At 45.1% G+C, this 20,882-nt stretch overlaps 1 protein-coding gene across 3 annotated transcripts in view; it reads left to right on the plus strand.

Moving 5' to 3' along the window:
• SERGEF (secretion regulating guanine nucleotide exchange factor) overlaps positions 1–20,882 on the plus strand; it is a 234,558-nt gene that overhangs the window by 197,881 nt on the left and 15,795 nt on the right. The window contains exon 11 of one of the 3 annotated variants that reach the window (XR_004436276.1): positions 1,372–1,646. The exons of the other annotated variants lie outside the window; for them this stretch is intronic. The gene's annotated coding sequence lies outside the window, so the exon portion shown is untranslated. The remainder of the gene's footprint in view (positions 1–1,371; positions 1,647–20,882) is intronic. 3 annotated transcript variants of the gene reach the window in all.

Below are 20,882 nucleotides of genomic sequence, written 5' to 3' on the forward strand. Positions count from 1 at the left end.
TTCTTAAAATCATATACTTAATGTCCAAGCTTCAGCACTTTCTGTATTTACCAGTCCCCATTCTCTCTGTGAGTAGAGTGATCACTCACCGTCTTCCATAAGCTCTAAAGTAGGAAACCAAAAGCATGTGTGCAAACCATGGAACTTTCTGGCTTTATTTGATGAGTACCTAAGAGCTAATGAACTACACATGGAATTTAGAGAAACGTTGACTGGGATTTGATCAGAAAATGGTGCTTTCCAGGCCACAAACACTAGGTAGAGTTTGCTCAGAAAAGAAAATGCTTACATTTGACTTCTGTGAGTGATTGGGATTCGTTTTCCTTTCAGAAAACAAGAACCAAGTCACGCTCTCTTGCTCTTTCATGGTTGCTAGGAAGCTAAAGCCAACCTGGAGGCTCAATTACGGCATGTATATAAGCTCCCAGGGCTGGCATTTGGATACGCCTCCTTTCCATGGTTTTGAATTTCTACTTCCATTTTATTTACTATATTATAGGAATACCCTTTCAAAGGAGATGAGCTTAGAGTAAATAAATCAATAAAGACTATAAGCACCTAGAGGTCAAGGACCATTTTTGTTTACTTTAGTGTCACCAGCACATAACTCAGTATCTGGCATATAGGAGATGCTCAGTAAATGTTTGTCAATTGAATGGATGAAAGCGATTAATGAATCAGCATTCCAAATGACTTAAGAGTGGCATCTCTGGTACCTTCCTTTGGACTTTCAGCTAACAAGGCCATCAAGGTGGAAGCTTTAGAAGGTGTTCCTTGGACTGTGCAGGTCTATCATTAAGAAAGCATGTGCGCATGCTAGACATCGGAAATAATAATGGCTTAAACAAGACAGAAGCATTTTCTCTCACTGTTATGGACTGAATTGTTTCTCTCCAAAATTCATAGATTAAATCCCTAACCGCCAATGTGACTGTATTTGGAGATGAGGTATTTAAGGAGGTAATGAAGGTTAAGTGAGGTCTTAAGGATGGAGACCTAATCTGATATGACGTATCATTATGAGAAGCAGAAGAGACACTAGGAATTGCTCTCCCTCTACACACAGAGGAAAGGCCATGTGAGGACACAGCAAGAAGGCAGCCGTCTGCAGGCCAGGGAGAGACTCACTAGAAACCAACTCTCTGATGGCACCTTGATCGTAGACGTCTAGCTTCTAGAACTGTGAAAAAATTAATTTCTGTTGTTTCAGCTATGCAGTCTGTGGTATTTTTTGTTACAGCAGCCCAAGTTGACTAATACATTCACGCATGAGAGGTCTGGTGATATCCCCCACAAGATTGGTATAATAGTTCTACAGATATCAAGGGCCCTAATTTTTTCTATCTCTCTGTTTCACTATCCTTAACATAGGCCTTTGTCTTCAAGATTTTCTCAAGGTCCGAGATGGCTACTAGCAATATTCAGCCAGACAGAAGGGAGAAAGGACAAAAAGAAGCCCTTTTAAGGCACTTTCTCTGAAGTAGTACCCAGCAATATCAACTAAAAACTGATTGGCCAGAGCCTAGCTACATAGCCAAACCTGTTATGAAGCCTGGGAAGTGAGACTTTTAGCTGGGCACATGGCTATCCTGAATAAAATTTGAAGTCTGTTACCAGGAAAGAAGAGGACAATGGATCGTGAGCAGGTAACCAGCAGTCTGTGCCTCAAAGAGCAGAAGAATTTTGGGGAATAAAGGAAGCTGGAAGTCAGCATATCACTCACAAAATAGTCCCACTTCTCAGCATCTGAGCAGTACCCTGAGTGCCCTAAGCAAGGTGATGAGAGGAGATGGGTCTTGCCTACAGATTAGTCCAAGCCCCGTGCTTGACTGTAGGGCACTACTCAGTTTGGGCCTAGCCACCCTCTCAGCCTTCTCTTCCCATTTGCCGATACCTTGCCCCTAGCCCTGTCCCCCAGATATGCGTGCACTTACCTACATTGCAGTTCCCTCTACTTGGTATGTCCTTTGACATTTTAATATCTCATCCATTCTTTCAGGCTCCGTCCAAACTGTTCCTCCTGGGAGCACCTAACTTGCATTCAAAGAGTAGAGCATGGAAAGGGGTTGGGGGAGGGAGATGAGGTGAGGAATACCCTTACGGTGGAGAAACCTGGCAAACACTACCTTGCCCAGGTGACCAAGGTTAACATCATCGGTGATAAATCATGTTGATAGTATATGACTTTTATATAGTGTGATAGTAAAGACACTTCACCTCTGTGGTCTTCCTCCTCCAAGCCCATAATCCCAGTATAACTCTGAGTAAAACGTCAGAAAAACTCAGTTGAGGGACATCCTACAAAATACCTGCTAATACTAAAAACTGTCAAGGTCATCAAAAACAAAGTTGGAGAAACTGTAACAGACCAGAGGAGACTAAGGAGACATGATGGCTAAATGTAACATGGTATCCTGGAGCAGAGAAAGGACATTAGGGAGAAACTAGCAAAATCTAAATGCAATATGATGTTTGGCTAATAGTAATGTACCAGTGCTGGTCCCTTAGTTGTAATAGATGTACCACAGTAATATAAGATGATGACAATGGGGAAAACTGGGGGAGGGATATTTGGGAACTTAGTACTATCTTTAAAACTTTTCTGTAAATCTAAAGCTATTTTAAAATTAAGAGTTTATTAAATGAAATCTCTGTGCTCCTCCTCACTGACGTTATGACTTCGGCAAGTCACTTGACCCCTGTAGGCTCGGTTCTTCGATGTAAAATGGGGGTGACATACCTTCACTGCAGAATAGAAAAAAAAAACTTCAGTGAGACAATATGCTTGACAGCACTTTGGAAACAGCAAGCCTCGGCCCTCGGGATGGCTTTGGGTGCTACCCACATTATTATTCAAATGCAGATTTCACTCCTGCCTCTCTGAAACTCCACACAGGGAGACATTCTAGAGGTTTCCCCAAATGCCGCTGTTGCTGGTACCTAGCAAAACCCTGCCCTGTCCCCATTTGGAGTTCTTTTTCAGCCAGAATTTCTGTGCGGGTAACTTCCCCTTTACCTCTCTTGATAGCTTGCTCTTATAGACTAAGATTGCATTTTTATTTTCTTATTTCACTTCATTTTTCCCCCTTGAATTTAGTTTTTCTCTTTAGGAATCAGCATATGACTCAAACTGCCAGTTCTAAATTTAGTATCGCCTATGATACGGAGAATGCATTTAGTGCTGCCTGGGATATGTATTTGGAAATAATGGTTTTATTTATCCACATCCAGTAATTCTGCTGCCTGCCTGCTGGGTTCTTTCAGGAAAGAGTTTGTCATCTCCTTTCCTCCTAATGATGAAATGTTGCTTGCTCAAGTCCCAGAGGCCCAGCCTGAGCCAGATGCTGGTGACTTGAGTCTCTGTTTAATTAAACAATACCATTCCCAGGATTCTGCAGTCATAAGGTTCTCTCTATGGCTTCTGTCTAGAGGTAGTTTGGAAATAGGCCTAGAAGGGGCTCATGGACTCTTTGGATCCTGTAGGCTTATTTCTGGGCCTCAGGCTGGTAAGATTTGCCCCCTTTTTTGGGAGAGTTGCCCCTTCAGTGCTGGAATATATGGAAGGAGGGGGAAGCTCTACATATATGTAGCTGTGCCCTATGGTGTGGATGCTGAGGACTTAGAAGCAGTAAATCACATTACTCTCTTGCCCTCTGAGAAGCTCTTCTCTTTTCAGTGAGATGGACACATATACACGTGATTGGAGTGCAATGTAAGACATGCTGTATTAGAGCAATGTACGTGACATGGAATTAATGTAGGGAGATTAATCTATGTGGTAAGGAAAGGCACACAGAGAAGAGGTGATATCTGAGTAGAGTTTTGAAGGATAACTTCATAGGTGTTTGTAAGGGAATGAGGAGGGCATTCTAGGCAGAGGGAACAGCGTATGCAAAGACATGGAGGCATGACATAGCATATTATGTTTGAGGAACTGCAATTAATTCATTTATTTAAAAAAATGTATGGAGCACCTACCATCTATCTGGTGCCATACTAATCATTAGGGTTTTGATAATGACCAAGTCAGATAAGGTTCCATTCTCCCAAAGCTTGCGTTCTTGTAACGTAGTTTGTATGAGGGAGATGAGGGGTGATATATGATAATTAAGGAGATAGGCAGTGTGTATTAGTATACATGATATGAATAATTATTAGTATTATTAACCTAAAAATTATTAGTCTCCCATAATAAAGTACCACAATCTGTGTGGCTTATGATAGAAATTTATTCTCTCATATTTATGCTGTCACTTCTGGAGGCCAGATGTCCAAAATCAAGGTGTCAGCAGGGCCATGCTGCCTCTGGAGGCTCTAGGAGAGACTGTTTCCTTGCCTCTTCCATCTTCTGGTGTTTTCAGGCATTCCTTGGCTTGTGACTGCAAAAGCCCTAACCCTGCCTCTGTCTTCATGTGGCCCTCTCTGTGTGACTGCATCTTTTCTTCTTTCTCTTATAAAGAAGAGATTGCACTCATTCCAAGGTCTGTAACTTGATTACATCTGCAGAGACTCTGTGGGCTGTAGGGGGGAATCTGTTCTTTGCCTCTTCCAGCTTCTGGTAGCTGCTGCCATTCCTTGACGTGTGGCCACATCACTCCAGTCCCTGCCTCCATGGTCACATTGCCTCCTCCTCTTTTGTCTGTGTGTCAGATTTCCTTCTGCTTTTCTCTTGTGATGGCATTTAGGCTCACTCAGATAATCTAGGACAAGCTTCTTATCTCAAAATCCTTAACTTAATTATATGTGCAAAGACCCTTTTTCCATAAAAGGTCACATTCACAAGTTCTAGAGGTTAAGGCGTTGACTGACATCTTTTGGAAGGCCACTGTTCAACCCACTATACAGTCCAAGATTGTAAGGTCTTTGTATATTCACCTTATGAGGTAGGTTTTCTTATCCTCGTTTTTCAGATGAAGACACTGAGGCTCAGATAAATTAAGTGATTTGCCCAAGGTAATTCAAAAAGGAAGTAGCAGAACCAGTGATTGAAACCTGGCTTTGTCCGACTTTGAAGCCCATTCTCTTCCTCCCATGGCATACTGACCAGAATTGTTTAGAAGTCTGTCCTTTGGCTTAATACACAAATGTCCGGTTGAGGGGGTTGCGGGGTGCCACACCTTGCTATTACCAGGCAGTATGACCTTTGTGGGATCTAGTTTGAGGGAACTGTTAGAGGACAGAGAGCAGGCTGCAGTGGATATGGGCAGGAAGTTTGGGGGAGTGAGGGCAGTGGGGATGGGGATGACAGGTGAAGAGAAGGGGCTCGGAGTTCAGGAAAAGGGCAGGAATACTCACCAAATGAGGGAAATAGCACTTAAAGGAAGAGTAGGGCCAGATGCAGTGACTCACGCCTATAATCCCAGCACTTTGGGAGGCTGAAACGGGAGGATCACTTGAGCCCAGGAGCTCGAGAGCAGCCAGGACAACATAGTGAAATCCCGCCTCTACAAAAAAAATGGTTTTTTTAATTAGCCGGGGGTGGTGGTGTGCACTTACAGTCCCAGCTCTCCTGGAGGCTGTGGGGGAGGATTGCTTGAGCCTGGGAGGTTGAGGCTGCAGTGAGCTTTGATAGTGCCACCGCACTCCAGCCTGGGCAATAGAGTGAGACCCTATCTCAACAACAGCAACAACAACAACAACAGCAGCAACAAAGCAAAAGTGGGCCATGCTTTGCCATCGTAGAGTTTTGCCCAGCACCTCTGGTTCTTTGATGTGTGAAGGGCTCCTATGCTTGCCTACAACTGGGAAGGTCTCTGGCTGGGGTGGATATAAGCTGGAGGGTCTGAGACTGTGTAGAGAAGGGTTCTCTGGGTTTGTATTATTCATTCCTCCTGAGCACTGCCATGAGTGAGCACTGGAAATTCAGAGATGAACATGTTTTGGTCCTGCACCAGAGGCAGAGTGGCAGAGTAGAAAAAGATCAGGAACCAAATCCCTGCTCTGCCTCTCATTCACCGTGTGACCTCAGATGAGGCACTTTAGCTTTCCAAGGCTCTGTTTTGTTATCTGAAGAATACAGATTTTTTTGAGCTTTGAAGGAGATAAAAATGAAAAGTGACTGGCACACCCCTGGAATATAATAGGGTCAATGAATGTTACTTTCATTTAATCAAAAAACTCACTTGCTGAGCGGAGCAATTGTTTCCAAACTGGAGGCTCTGGAGCCTTAGAGTCCTCAGAGTTTATAACACATACACCTACATGCAGCATTGGTTTCAAGTATTATAGAGGCATGGTGTTGACTAAAATACAGTCGCATTTATAAGCTTTACTGAATTAATGGTGACTCTTGGTCATTAAGTATTGCTTTGATTAGTGTATTTGAAGATCCTGAAATTCTCCAATATTAAAAAGGAGTCCTCGGACTCAAATTTATTGGCAGCCACTGGTGTAGCATGGAAGACAGAGATATAAACTGACAAACAAGATTATGGGTGAACAGTGTTATTACAGAGCTATTGCAGAAGCATAGAGGAAAGCTAGACAGCTGCCTAAAGAAATCTGGGAAGGAGGAGGTGATACTTAGGCTAGGCTTTCAAAGATGAGTAGGAGTTTCCCTCTTTTGGAGAGAGGGCCTTGCAAGTATAGGGAACAGCAGGTTCAAAGTCTAGGTGGCAAGGACTTCAGTTTTGGTGGGAGTTGGAGTGGGAGACGGGCCAGAAAAGGAGCTAGGAGCAGGGTCAGGAGCAGGCCTTGAATGCCATGCTAGAGAGTTTAAGATCACCTTAGGCAGGGGAAATCAAGGGTGGAGTTTAGATAGAGGAGTAATAGTGTTTGGCCTTTTAGAAAGATCATTGCCTTTGCAGTGTGGAGAGTAGAGCTGGAGAGACCTGTGAAAAGAAGGCAGTTGTGGAGCAGCAGAGTGGGACTCACAGCAGAGCGCCAAAGCACAAAGTCTCAGGCACTATACAACCTGGGCCTAAATCCTAGCTCTACTGCTTACCAGCTGAGTGAGCTAATTATTCAGTCTTTCAGTTCCTCAATTTTCTTATCTGTATGATGGATATAATAGTGTATCTATCTCATGGGATTTTTGTGGAATATAAATAAGATACATATGTACGGAGCCCGGCACACCGTAGGTACTTGGTAGATGTTTTCTGTAAAATTTCATACTTCATTTTTTTCTTATAACCACCCTAAAAGGGAAGATATATTTGTTTGTTGTTTTGTTTTACAGATAAGCAAATGAAAACTCTTAAAGATTAAGAAACTTGCCTAAATCCCCCCAGGTAGTGTGGCTCAGAGGTCTAAGTTCCTCTGAGCTTTTGCCCTTTCCACTGGGAGATGCTGTTTCCTGTGTCTCACACAATCCTGATTACAAGCAGGTTCACTTATTCCTGGGGCAGAACGGACACCCAGAAAACCATAACTGTATAGTATCCATGCACCCTAACAAAAAAGTGTACACGTGGTCACAGAAGGCTGGCTCTCCCAAACCTCACGTCTGTCTATCTTAGGGAAAGATGGGATTATACATAGAGTGCTTTGGGAACCTCGCTCATCCAAAGTCACCTGCTGGAAGAGCCTTCCTGATGGCTGAGGGCATCCATTTCTGGTTCTGTGGCCTTTCAACCCAAAGGACAAATGAAGTCAGCTGGCCTCCCTGAGTTTAGCTTGGAGTGGTTATAACATCATCCTTACCAAGGAGAGCTTGAGAAAGGATGCAGCCTTTGGATTGAATACTTGAATTGCCCCTTATTAGCTATATGATCTTAGCAAAGTGCTCAAACCTCAGTCTCCTCAACCAAACCAGCATTAATAATAGTAACCTTGCAGAGCTGTTATTTGGATTAAATGATATAGAGCCAGACTGTCTGGGTTTGAATCACAGCTCTACCACTTACTAGCTTTGTTATATTGATCAAATAATTTAATCTTTGTGTGTCTTGGCTTTCTTGTCTGTAAAATGGGTGTGATGATAGATCCTAATTCAAAGGGTTGTGGTGAATATTAATGAGTTTAATACATGGAAAGTGCTTAGAGTAGTAGTATCTAAAACATTGTAAGTTCTCAGTAAATGTTAGTTACTACTGTTATTATTATCATGAGCTTTTTCCCCTCATAGACCCTAGCAGCTGTGTAAACATGCAGGCAACTGTTTTTGACAGAGCAACACCAGCAGCAGAAGAGAGGAGAGATCCCTGGTCTTTAGGCAGATACAGAGAAAATGTACCTGTCTGGACAGGCTTCTAGGGCAAGTAGCACTCTTCCTTGTTCCTGAAGGACCCTTTGGTATATCACATATAAGGCTGCTTCCCTGTGGAGAGGGTTGAGATCTCATCTGAAGGTGAAGTCATTTGTCTGTCACCACATTCCAGCCCATTACCTGAAGAGGAAGCAGCACTCTCAGACCAGAACCCAGAAATGAAGGGGGTTGACTCAGGCCAGAGCCAGAGCTGATTCTGGATCTTGTCTCAGGCCACAAGTGAGACAAGACTCTGCAGGAGAGATTTCCCAACCAGGATACCAAGACAAGGATCCCCTCAGCACTTTGGGGTGGCTGGTCAGGCCTGAGCTAGCAGGAGCCAGTGGTGTCAGACTGCACGCTTACCTTTCCATTTACCTATGTGCCAAACGTCAGCATTTTTTATGTGAGCTTTAACACTTTGGGGAGTTCTGGGAGGCTGTGCCTTTGAGGCAGTAAGCAAGATAGTGACCAAGTGGAAACTGTTGAAAGCTCAAATGGGCAGGAAGCAGCAAAGGCTGCTGCAGATGCATGTTCCAGCCCTTTGGAGAGAGAATTATTAAGGAGTGACGAACCTCATCTTGGCAGCCCTGCCTGCTGGTAGATATGTTTGGATTCCTGTGATTATTTCCTTCTCATTGCCCCCTAGCGTTTAGTAAACTTCCTCCTGCAAACACTGCCCTGTCTCAGCTGCACTAATGGGAACTGAGGAAAGAGGGTTTCATCCATCCTTAGACTAGAGTTGTTATTCAGGAAAACAATACTCCCCCTTTCTCAGGAGACACCACGGTGCTGAGAGACTTCTGGATCAGGAAAGGGGAGCTGGAAGAGGCAGAATGAGGGCTGCTTGCTCATTCGCCCTACCTGAGCTCAGCCCCTTTAGGGCTCATTATTCGAGCAGAGTGTAGTCTTCCCACTTTCTAGCAGTAGCCCAATGGAAACAATCTATAGCCTGGATTTGCCTTCAGGAAGAAGACCACTCATTAACTAGCAAAAACTTTACCTTCCCCTTAGTACTTGAGGGCCAGTGTTTTTTGTTTGTTTGTTTGTTTGTTGTTGTTTGAGATGGAGTCTCACTGTGTTGCCAGGCTGGAGTACAGTGGCACGATCTCAGCTCACTGCAACCTCTGCCTCCTGGGTTCAAGTGATTCTCCTGCCTCAGCCTCCCAAGTAGCTGGGACTACAGGCATGCGCCACCACGCCCAGCTAATTTTTGTATTTTTGGTAGAGACGGGGTTTCACGATGTTGGCCAGGATGGTCTTGATCTCTTGACCTCGTGATCCGCCTGCCTCGGCCTCCCAAAGTGCTGGGATTACAAGTGTGAGCTGCTGAGCCTGGCCGGTTTTTGTTTTGCTTTGAGACGGAGTCTCGCTCTGTCACCCAGACTGGAGTGCAGTGGCGCAATCTTGGCTCACTGCAACCTCCGCCTCTTGGGTTCAAGTGATACTCCTGCCTTAGCCTCCGGAGTAGCTGGAACTACAGGCGTGTGCCACCATGCCCAGCTAATTTTGCATTTTTTATTTTATTATTATTATTTCTTTTTAGTAGAGACGAGGTTTCACCATGTTTACCAGGCTGGTCTGGAACTCCTGACCTCAGGTGATCTGCCTGCCTTGGCATCCCAAAGTGCTAGGATTATAGGTGTGAGCCACCACACCCAGCCGGGTCAATTCTTAAAAGTGATGAAACCTTGAAGTATTTATGTAGATCAAACCCTAAATCCAGAAACAGACCCCCAGGTAAGAATGTAGATCATAACGTAAAGACTGTAATTTTTGTTTTTTGTTTTCTTAAGAGATGGATCTCATTCTGTCACCCAGGCTGGACTGTGGTGGCCCAGTGGTAGCTCACTGCAGCCTTGCACTCTTGGGCTCAAGGGATCCTACTGCCTCAGCTTCCTAAGTAGCTAGAACTACAGGCTCATGCCACCACACCTGACTAATTTTTTTATTTTTTATTTTTGTAGAGACAAGGTCTTGCTGTGTAGTCCAGGCTGGTCGCAAACTCCTGGGCTCAAGCGATCCTCCCACCTCAGCCTCCCAAAGCACTAGGATTATAGGCTGTTCCTGAGCGTACCTGGCCATCCTAAAGACTGTGTTTTGTAAAAGCAAGTCATCCTGCTTGAATGAGCAAAATTATTCATACTCCTAGTTCCCTCTGGTGTTAACTGCATCCCCAAGGAGAAGGAGAACTCAGAGGAATCAGCAACATTATTTGCTTTGGCCAGGAATTCTGTCCCAGAGTTCTTCAGAGAAATTCTACTTCCTCACAGACCTACGGTGATACATGGATTTTGGAATCTTAGTTAGCAAGCTTCGGTTTCCTCATTTGCAAACAAGCATCAAAATAGCAAAACCTACCTCCCAGGGATGAAATTAGGTAAATTAAATGAAAGCATCGCATCCCATGTGTATTCGTCAGGGTTCCCCAGAGAAGCAGACCCAATAAGTTAAATCTCTACCTCTACCTCCATCTCAGAGAAAGAGAGGGAGAAAAATAAAGAGAGAGTGTGATTGATTTGAAGGAATTGACTCACACAGTAGTGGGGGCTAGCAAGTCTAAAATCCATAGGGCAAGCTGCAGAATGGAAATTCAGGTAAGAGTTGAGTCCAAAGGCTGGAGACTCAGGCAAAATTTCTGTTGCAGTCTGGAGTTAGAATTACTTCTCCAAGAAACCTGAGTCTTTGCTTTTAGAGCCCTTAACTGGATGAGGCCCACCCACATTATGGAAGGTAATCTACTTTACTTAAAGTCAACTCACTGTAATATATTAGTCACATCTAAAAAATACCTTTACAGAAACATCTACACTAGTGTTTGATCAAACAACTGGTTTCCATAATTGACACAAAATTAACCATCATACCATGTAAGGGTTAGAGTTCTCAGCAAAGATATTTCCCTCCATCTTCCCTTCCTCCCTTCTTTTTAAAGTCATTGCTGAGGTCTGAAGAGGTTTCACTTAATGCTATCTCTGGCATGTAGGCCCACAAGCTGTTAGAACCTAAGCAGTGGGGTCTGTGTGTCCCTCCTGACTCTCTCAGATCTGTTTCTGCTGACTTCACATCTCAGGGAAGCAGTGTCCCTACTTCCTGAGTCAGGCCCTAGGGTAGCTTTAGTGGTTTTCCATTGAAGCCTGTGCTCCAGGCCATATGAGTTTTCCTGTATATCCTGTACAAGTTGTTTTCAATCTGCTTCTCTAATATTTGCAGTGTTGCATTCTTTATTTTTGTTTCTGAGGTTTGATCAGAAGATGTGGGCTCTGCCACAGCAAGAATATTTTAGCTACCAGGATGACCTTTCTGGCACAGGTTAGTTAGCAGTGACTGGGAGACTGTAGGGAAAGATTTTTGTGGGGGAGTAAGAGTTAACTCCCTGCCTAGAATGTTTCAGGTGGCATTCTGCCTGGAAGTAGAGAGCTGGACTCCATTCCATGGCAGAGATTTGTACTCTGCAGGTGATCCAAAATGCTTCTCATTTTAATGGAACGTGGAATTGCTTTTGCCAAAGTTGAAGAATGTCTAGATGGGATCTCTAAGGCAGCAAAAGGTTGTGAAAGGAGCTCTGGACCAAGAATTAGAAGACTGGAACCCTGCTTTGCCACTGTCTCCCCATATGATCATGAGCAAGTCACCTCATGAGCTTAGGCCTCAGCTACCTTTTTATAAGATTCTGGAAATAAAACTCCACCTCATCTTTGCACAGACACCACTTGACTGCTTTCAGAGCACTTTTACCATTCATCATCTCTGGTCCTCACACCAACTTCGTGAGGTAGGCAGAATACTGGTATGGAAATTGGTACTTCTGTTTTTCAAGCAAGGCCACTAAGGTTCAAAGAGATTAAATGACTTGTCTAAAGTCACACAGATGGGAAGTGATAAGGCTGGGGCTGAATCCAGGATCCTTAGTCTAGCTTCTTTTAGGGTACCCTTCTGAATACGGTGATGTCCATGGAACTGTAGGGAAGAGCACACAGTGGTGTTGGCAGAAAAGTAGTGAACAGATCCAGTGTTGGAGAGGAGGTGACATTGCCTTCACACTCTCTAAGCACCCAAGGCTTTGGAGGGAAATGGTAGTCTGAGTGGACTCCCATAAACCAAAGGGAGGTTGGTCTCCAACTACTCAAATTAACATGTTTTCTCATGCTGTTGATTCAATTCAGAAAACATTTATCGAGGCTTTATCATATGCCAGGCTCTCTACTGGGGGCAGAATAAGTAAGCAGTATAATGAAAAGTAGACTGGTAAGTTTTGTATTTGAAATGTAAACAGAGGGCTTTGGGTTTACAGTCAAAGGTACAATTAAGTCATCCTGGAGAGATGAAGGCAAATACAGCTGAGCCCTGAAGGATGAAGCAGGATTGAACATGAGGAGGATGGAGAAAAGTCATCCCTGTCCTGCTCTTCCTGCTTGGCCCCTGTGCCACAGCCACCCCTGCTATGAACTGCCATTCTACACGAAGCCAACAGCAGACAGCCTGTTTGCTGCAGAACCTGCCAGATCTAACCCTGGTGGAGCTTTACCATTGCTTGTCAGATTTGATGCAATGCCCTGAAGCATATACTGCAAAGCAAGAGGAATTCTGCCTGGCAGCTCTTAGAAGAGTATACAGCAGGAGGGGAGGCCCATGGGCCTTGGCAGAGAAATGGGCAGGTTGGAAGGAGGTACTTTTCTTAGTGATTGTGCCTACCCCTCCTAAGGGGCTGCGAGGCAGGAGCTGTTGCTTTGCATGTGTGATTTTAGACTGAGAGTGTTTTGTGTCTTTATTTTAAAACTGGTTTCTCAGTCTCCTGTGCAGTTTTCTGTCAGCTCGTTGCCATGGAGAAGTGGGTTGGGGCTGGAAGCTCTGTCCTTCTCTGTCAGCATTTCTGGACCCACCAGCTGCCTCCTGCCCCTTCTACAGATGGAGTGGGGCAAGACCACATTTGGTGGGTAGACCCTTTCTCTGCAAGCACTGGAACTGCCCCTCAGTTCCCTTTGGGATGCTAGTTTCATTTATCCATGCATTGACTGACTCAGCAAGCCTACATTGAGTGTCTTTTATGTGCCAGGCATTGTGCTGTGCTCTGCAAGTACAGAAATGGCTTTGGCTGGTGGCACATACATCTGCGGTGGACCCTGCCAGCCTGTTCTGTTACAACATCCCTGTCTGTTACTGTTCCTCAACCTCATTCTTTTCAGAATTTGAAGGACTGAATTTGTTTCTCTTCCAATCTTTCTAACTGCTCATTTAGGAGCTCCCTGGAAGTTACCTACTTAGTCTCTCCACTCCTGGATCGTATTTCCTCTTTGCGTCTGGAGTGCCCAGCACAGTGCCTGGGGCAAAGGAGGAACTTGACCAGGAAGTGTGTATCTGATGGAATTCTTTGTCAAACCTCTCAGAATGTCTGTCTGTCCTGTCTTTCTTCTTCCATGCTGAGCCTAGATGCAGCATGTCTGGTAGCATGAGCCAATGGGAAACGACGGGGTTTTGAACTAGATAAATCTGTGCTTGATATGATCTCAAGCAAGTGACTTCTCAGCTTGGAGCCTTAGTCAAACTCATTATTTTCTCTAAACCTGCATCACAAGTCTATCGGCAATTGAGTTTTGACAATTTAAAAAGCAGTGTAGAAATTCTTGGTAGCCATGTAATCCTACCAGCTGCTCTCCTGGCTATATCCATGTGGGACCCAGCTGAGAAAAGTTGTCCTGCAGAGATCCCTGGGTTGGGATCAAGAGACATGGAACTGTGTCCTGGCTGTAACCCTAATGTATTGTGTGACTTTGATCAAGTTTCTTTCCTTACCAAGACCTCAGGTTCCCTATCTGAAACATTTAGGAATTGGGTTAGGTGATCTTGGAGGGTTCTTTCAGTTCCCCAAATCTGAAGATTCAGCTTTAAAAGAAAAATATTCTCTCAGCTGCTTCCACCACCATTACCAGTGTCCCTAGGTTGGAGGCTGACCTCAGCATGACCCCTTCTGCCAGCCTCTGGAAGCTGCTCTCCCAAGAGGCTGTGGGCTAGAACACTGATATTGGATGCAGAAATCTCTTTCGGATGTAAAAGTCTCCTTTGAATGCATCATCTCTGTTCTCACCCCCAGTCCAGTGGCTAGGCTTGGCTTGCATCCCAGAACAGTGGAGAATTGCTGGAAGGAGGGTTTTGGTGGTTGTTTTTTTTTTTTTTTCTCTTCACCTGTATCCTGCTTTTCCTCAGGACCTGTTACCTTCCTGAGTCTTTGGCTATTAAGGATTCTATTTCCTGAGCCATCTGTGACCCAGGGCTCTGTGCTAAGCACAGTGAAGGATATAGAGATACAGAAGTCATTGTCCTCACAGACAGTCTCACAATCTGTGACATGGACAGGTGAAATAAAGAACTGCAAAGTTCATGGGAAGCTCATCAAGGGAATGCTATGGACTTGGGTTCTAGGCATAGCCCTTATTCTGTCTTCTCCAGGCCCCAGTTTTCTCTTCGGTAGAGTTTTGAGGGTTGGGCCAATGATCTGTAAGTTCCCTTGCAGCTCTGAAATTTCACTGTAGCTCAGTGTAGGCATGATTATTGTAGACTTTTTAGAGGAAGGAGGACTTGAGCTGAACCTTGAAGGCTAGGATTTGGATTAGCCCAGGATAAGGGCATTCCTGATTGCGGGATGGGGGGGTATGAGCATAGACAGATCCCAGGCTGAGGGCAGAGTGTGGGAAGCCTACCTGACCAGAGCACAGGGTTTGTGTGGGATATAAGAAGTGAGAGAAATATCAGAGCAGGCAGCTCTTGCCTTCCATCTGAGGGCCCTAATCCTCAGGGGCTCGGGGCCACCCCAGTGATACCTAAGGACAGAGAAATAAGTTAGGTTAAAACCAGGGCATTCTCCCTAAATGGGGACCCTAGTCTGATGCATATCATGACAGAAGACCTCCACCAAGAAGACACTACGGTCAAAGCAAAGAGAGGCTACTTCTCTCCAGGTCCTTTCCTTCTCACTCCAACCAGCAGGTTCTAAGTTGGTAGGAGCAGGGCACAGTGTGGGAGAATAAATCTTGCTGGGACAGCTGCCCTTGATTCATGGTCTGTTCCTCCCCAAATGTTTTCCTGAACTCAGGGTGACAAGGAATATTTTGGCTATATCCTTGGGGTTGGATTCTAGATTCATCTACCAGGACTATGAATCAAGGAATCACATATCATAGACCTAGTTGTGACTTCCATCCTCCTAGTCTCCTGGCTAAGGCTATCTGACTCCTCTCACCCCTCTGTACCCACAGCTTCACAGATGCCAAGTCCTCTTGGTCCCACCTCCTTGCTTTCTATCCATCCTGCCCTCTTCTATGTCCCATTGCCACTGAGACAGCTCAGGCTTTGTTCATCCTCTTCCTCTTAGACTTTGCCTCCACCTCCAAGTGATCTCCCTGTAGACCCTCCTTCCCACTCAGTCTAAGTGTTTAGAAAAGTGCCTGACATTGTGTGAGTGCATCCTAAATGTGATCTGTCATGATGGCAAGAACAATGATGATGATTGTTATTATGCCAGATTTTGCTTCTGAGGCACAGATCTGATTCTGCTACTCTGTTGTCCAAAAGCCTTAGTGGCTTCCAATTGGCTATGAAATAAAATCCAAAATCTTTAGTCAGGCTTTTTAAGGATTATATTTCTTGAGCCATCTGCCATATGCCCCCTACCTATCATCCCAAATTTATTTCCTTCTGCTATGTTTTGCACCACTTCTTCTTCCACCAAGTGGAACTACCACCATTATCTTTGCAAGCCACTCCTTCCCCCAGCTAGGTCTTTGTTCCCACTGTTCTTTCTACTTAGGATGCTCTTTCTTCCCTCTGCCCTAACTTTTCTTCTTCCTCCAGGAAGTCTCTTCTGATCCCTTAGACTGTTTATTCCTTGAGAGCAGGTGCCGTGAATGGTTCATTTTATATCCCTTATGATATCTACCAAGTAAGACAAAATAGACATTTTATGAATGACTGGAAAGACCTGGTTCAGTCCCTGATTTTCAAGTGAGCTAGAGTTTGTATTAGGGAAGTTGTTGGGACTTGTCCAGCCAAACCCCAATACCTATATATTCCTTTGGAGAGATCCGGAAGTTCTCTAGTGGACAAGTATTCAGTTAACTGGCTCCACATGGTCATGACCCTATAAAGTGTAGACAAGCCTATTGGCTCCTCTTACAGCAAACTGGCAGGAGAGGGTAGAAACACAGGGAATATACTAGCTACGGAGTTGGCCCCTGCTGGGTTGAGATAGGGATCAATCATACAAGGTGTAGGGGCCTATATTATCCTGGAAATGTCACTATCCTGGAGGGCCCATTTGTGACTAGAGGTCTAACAGCAAGAATCTAAAGGTAATTCTCATTGGGTGAGATGGCTTGGATGTTTGTCCCCTCAAATCTCACATTGAAATGTGATTTCCAATGTCGGAGGTGGGGCCTGGTGGCAAGTGATTGGATCCTGGGGGCAGATCTGAGTGTGAGGGTCCTGCTCAGCCAGTGAGAGTTTGACTCAGGCCTTTAGCCCCCAGAAACTCTCAGATTAGGGGACACTAATCTTGTGGCTGCACATTCTAGGGGGTCAGCAGGGCTATCAGAGGGAAATGGGCTCCCTTCCTGGGTCAGGATGACTTAGAAATAGGCATGTTCTCAATCTGGAAACACCTTCTTCTGGTCTTCATTTCCCGTAAGTGGGCAGGACTTGGGGAGGCAATGGCTGCCATATAGCTAGGCTCAGCTATGAGTCCTGCCTCCCCTCCTGGTTCACAGCCTGGCTTACCAGGCCCCTGCTTCCATTTCAAAGTCAAGTCATGATCATGCCACCCTGTAGGCCACCGTTTGGAAAGGCCAATCCCAGGCTGACACTCATTGCCTGTAAATGACCTGGAATTAGGGTAATCAGTGGCTCCTAATTCCCCAACAAATGCGAGTGCTGTGCTAATTGCCAGGGTCCACGCCGACAGATCCCTGGTTGGCGGCATCAAACAAGAGAAGTGGTAATTTGGGGGCTGGAGTTGGGGACGGCCTGCTTCATTGGCCCAGCCAGCTAAAAACCGCATTACCCTCTGAGTGAGCCACAGTGCAGACAGCCAGGGCCTGGCCTCCTTATCAGCTAAGGGACCAGGTGAGTGGCCCAAAGTATGTTTATAGGAGCTGAACCTTGGCACCAGTGCTCAGCAGTTTCTTGTCCATTAATGGGTTGTGTTGTTGTTGCATAGGTTTTGGTGATTTTTGTTGTTGTTATTATTCTTCGAGGAAGATTCCATGAGCAGCCTGGCATGGCACTGCCGGGGCAGCTCATCAGGGATAAAGCATTCCGAACCTTGGTCTGCTGTTACCATGGCAGAATCACATGTGCGGACATTCCAGGCAACCTTACTGGCATCTGCTACTGTGACAGATTCAGATGGAGAAGGACCACTACTCTTCTCTTATAAACAGAGCAAGTTGTGGAGACAGGGGAACCATTCACCAAGGACCAAGGTCTCAAAGAAAATGCTATTCCATCAAGTTGGGGGCTTCTTGATGAGATAGTATTTGAGTGGTTGTTAAAGCTTTTCTGTTGGGGGAGAGATGCGGCATCAGAAGAGACCTCCTGGAGGAGAGAAGTAAGGGGAGGTGGGGGCAGCATGGACAAAAGGCCTGGCTCAGGGGTGGAGTGGTAAATGGAGTGTGTAGATGGGGTACACGGTTGAGTTTGGTGGGAGAACAGACCTTGTTGGAGGTAGGCAGATATTAGCCATATCTCTCTGAACCCTGCCAGTTTGAGCCCTGTCTGGCAAAAGCCTGACTCTGTCATCATGCCACCCAGATTATATCTGATGTTTTCCTCTCCTGAGGAATGGGAAGTGACGGCCACACCTCACTTCAAGTGGGCGTTTCTCCCTTTCTCTTTTGGGTCACAGTTGTTTGTGATATTTCTTGTGCCCATTAGAATAATTGAATCTCTACATTTCAGATGGGAAGATGCTTGCCTAAGGTCACCCAGCAATACAGAGGCTGTGGAACTAGAAGTTACGAATTTAGGATCTGAACAGGCTGACGCTGGTTTGAGTACTGGTTCCACCACTTAGTTTTCAGCTGAGCCTGAGCCTCAGCTACGCCTCAGCTTCTTCAAGGGTAAAATAGTAATCCAGATCATTCTTGCCCTCTTGGCTTATTGTGGGTGTGAAATGAGATAACAGAAATAGTACAGCATAGTTCCTGATATATGGTAAGAGCTCAGGAAATGTTCATTATTAAATGTTAGTTATTTTCCATATATGGACCATCGTATTCATCTTTGATCCTTCCTCCTTCTCTTTCCTTGCATACATAAGGTACCCAAACATCACTATCTAGAATTGATATTAGAGGAATGTTTGTTGACTAGTTGAATGTGCGAATGATGGGAAGAAGGAACCATCCATATTGTTGGGCTCTACACTTGTGTCCAGTGTTTTCAGTTTTTTTTTTTTTTTTTTTTTGAGACGGAGTCTTGCTCTGTCACCCAGGCTGGAGTGCAGTGGCGTGATCTTGGCTCACTGCAAGCTTCGCCTCCCGGGTTCATGCCATTCTCCTGCCTCAGCCTCCTGAGTAGCTGGGACTACAGGCGCCCGCCACCACACCCGGCTAATTTTTTGTATTTTTAGTAGAGACGAGGTTTCACCATGGTCTCGATCTCCTGACCTTGTGATCCGCCCGCCTCGGCCTCCCAAAGTGCTGGGATTACAGGCGTGAGCCACCGCGCCCGGCCTGTGTTTTCAGTTTTGTTGCAGTTTGGTCTCCATAGGGTGGGAGCCAGGCCAAGCTTAAAGTCTGTCCCGTATAGCTCAGCTTGCAAGTCAAGTGACTTGCTCATTCAGGTTTCATACCCAGCTGCCCTGTGGCCCAGGACTTAAACTTCCCAGGGCTTTGGGTTTCTTGAAGGACAAATGGGATGGATTCCTCCCTACCTTTGGGCCCAATAAATGGTATTCATGCTAACTGACATCTAACTTTATAACATACAAAAGGTTTCCATTCACTCTTCCATGAGCCTCCCTACAGCACTAGAATTGTCAGAACAATAGCCCCGTGTTATGGAGAAAGACACTGAGGCTCAGTCATAGGGAGTGGCTGGTGCAGAAGCATACACAGGAGAGCAGGAAGAGGGGATTGCACCCATCTTCTGATTCTAACACTAGTGGTCTTTCCACCACATGAAACTTTTAGGGTCTGTAGTTCTTTTAGGATATGATCCAAATGAGGTAAAGAATACTAGGCTTGGAGTCAAAATGCCTTAATTTTGGTCATGACCCTGTCACTTACAAGTTTGCAGCTCTGAAATGAGCCACCTTTCTTCCCAAGGTGCTTGTTCCCTGACCTTCTTGCTTCAGGGTTGTTGTGGGGCTGATGGAGCTTTGGAAGGTCTAAAACTCCACATGAGTGACTGGGGAGAGGAGCACTGTATCCATGAGCCACCATGAACTCAGCAAGGCTGTATGCCCAGCACAGCCAGATAGGCTGTAGAATTACAGCCTGGGTATATTGGGAAAGTACACCTCATTGTCTGGAGCATCAACCATCAGAGCCGGGAGGGCCCTTGCAGATCACCATAGCTGGTGCTTTCAGTTTATAGGTGCAGAGACTGAGACCCTGTGAGAGGTAGTGACTCACCCAAGACCACGTGCTGAGTTAGTGGCAGAGCCGAGACTTAGAGCCCAGGTCTGACACTGAGCCCCGCACTGCCGTGGAGCCATGTGGCTGTCAGGAAGGGAAAATATTGTATTTTCTCTTGCCTGAATATCTCATTTGAATTCATTTTAAACCATTAGATAAAGAGTTTATCAGAGAACTGTGTGCATCAGACAGTATTTTCGACAGTCTTCATTTTTCTAACTTTTTTTGTTATGAAAGTAATATATGATCATGGAAGTAAATTGGGATAATAGAGAAATGTTCTATTTAGAAGACATCAAATTCAGGGATATTCTTAGCCCTCAGAAAAGATATTTTTTAGATAGAGGCTTTTAGACCAATGGTTCTCCAAACCCTGCAACACCTTCTGGAAGTTTAGGTACAGAGAGTAGGAGAGTAACAGTCCATTGAGGCCTCTGAGGACTTAACTTAGTTCTATAGACTTGAGATCGTTAGATATACCACTAATGGCAGTAATGATAATAGTTGTTGGCATTTGCAGAGTCTCTTCCAGGTAACAAACAACTTTTTCATAGGTGGTCTTATGATTATTTGATTGTTAGAAGAGTCCAGTAAAGTAGGGAAAACAAATACTATGTTTCCATTTTGCAAAGGAGAAATCTGAGCCCAAGAGAGATTAAGTAATAGTGGAGCTACTGACTTCAAACAAATACTTGGTATAAAGAAGGAAGGCACCTAATAAATATTTGTGAATAAACGAATGATTGAATGAATGCTGACTCCTCTTCTAGGGAAGCCTCTAGAAATCATTTTGTCCAGTGGTTACCAGACTGTGCTCTGGGAAGCTGTAGGATTCCATGGAGCCAGTTGGGAGTAGTGGGAGGCTGAGTGGATAGGGCTCTGAGCCTTTCATCCCTGCTCCAGTCAGCATAACTTCAGTGCTGCCTGTTTTGTGCACTGGGAGATTGAAAACAATTTAGCGAGTCTAACTCCTACAGCAGTGTTATCAAACTCTGTTGTGCGTCAGAGCTCTGAGGGAGATTCTGACAGTTGGTATAGGATGGGCATCAGGACTCTGATTGTTG

This window comes from Trachypithecus francoisi, unplaced genomic scaffold, assembly GCF_009764315.1.
Source record: "Trachypithecus francoisi isolate TF-2019V2 unplaced genomic scaffold, Tfra_2.0 Lachesis_group8, whole genome shotgun sequence".
Lineage (NCBI taxonomy): Eukaryota > Metazoa > Chordata > Mammalia > Primates > Cercopithecidae > Trachypithecus > Trachypithecus francoisi.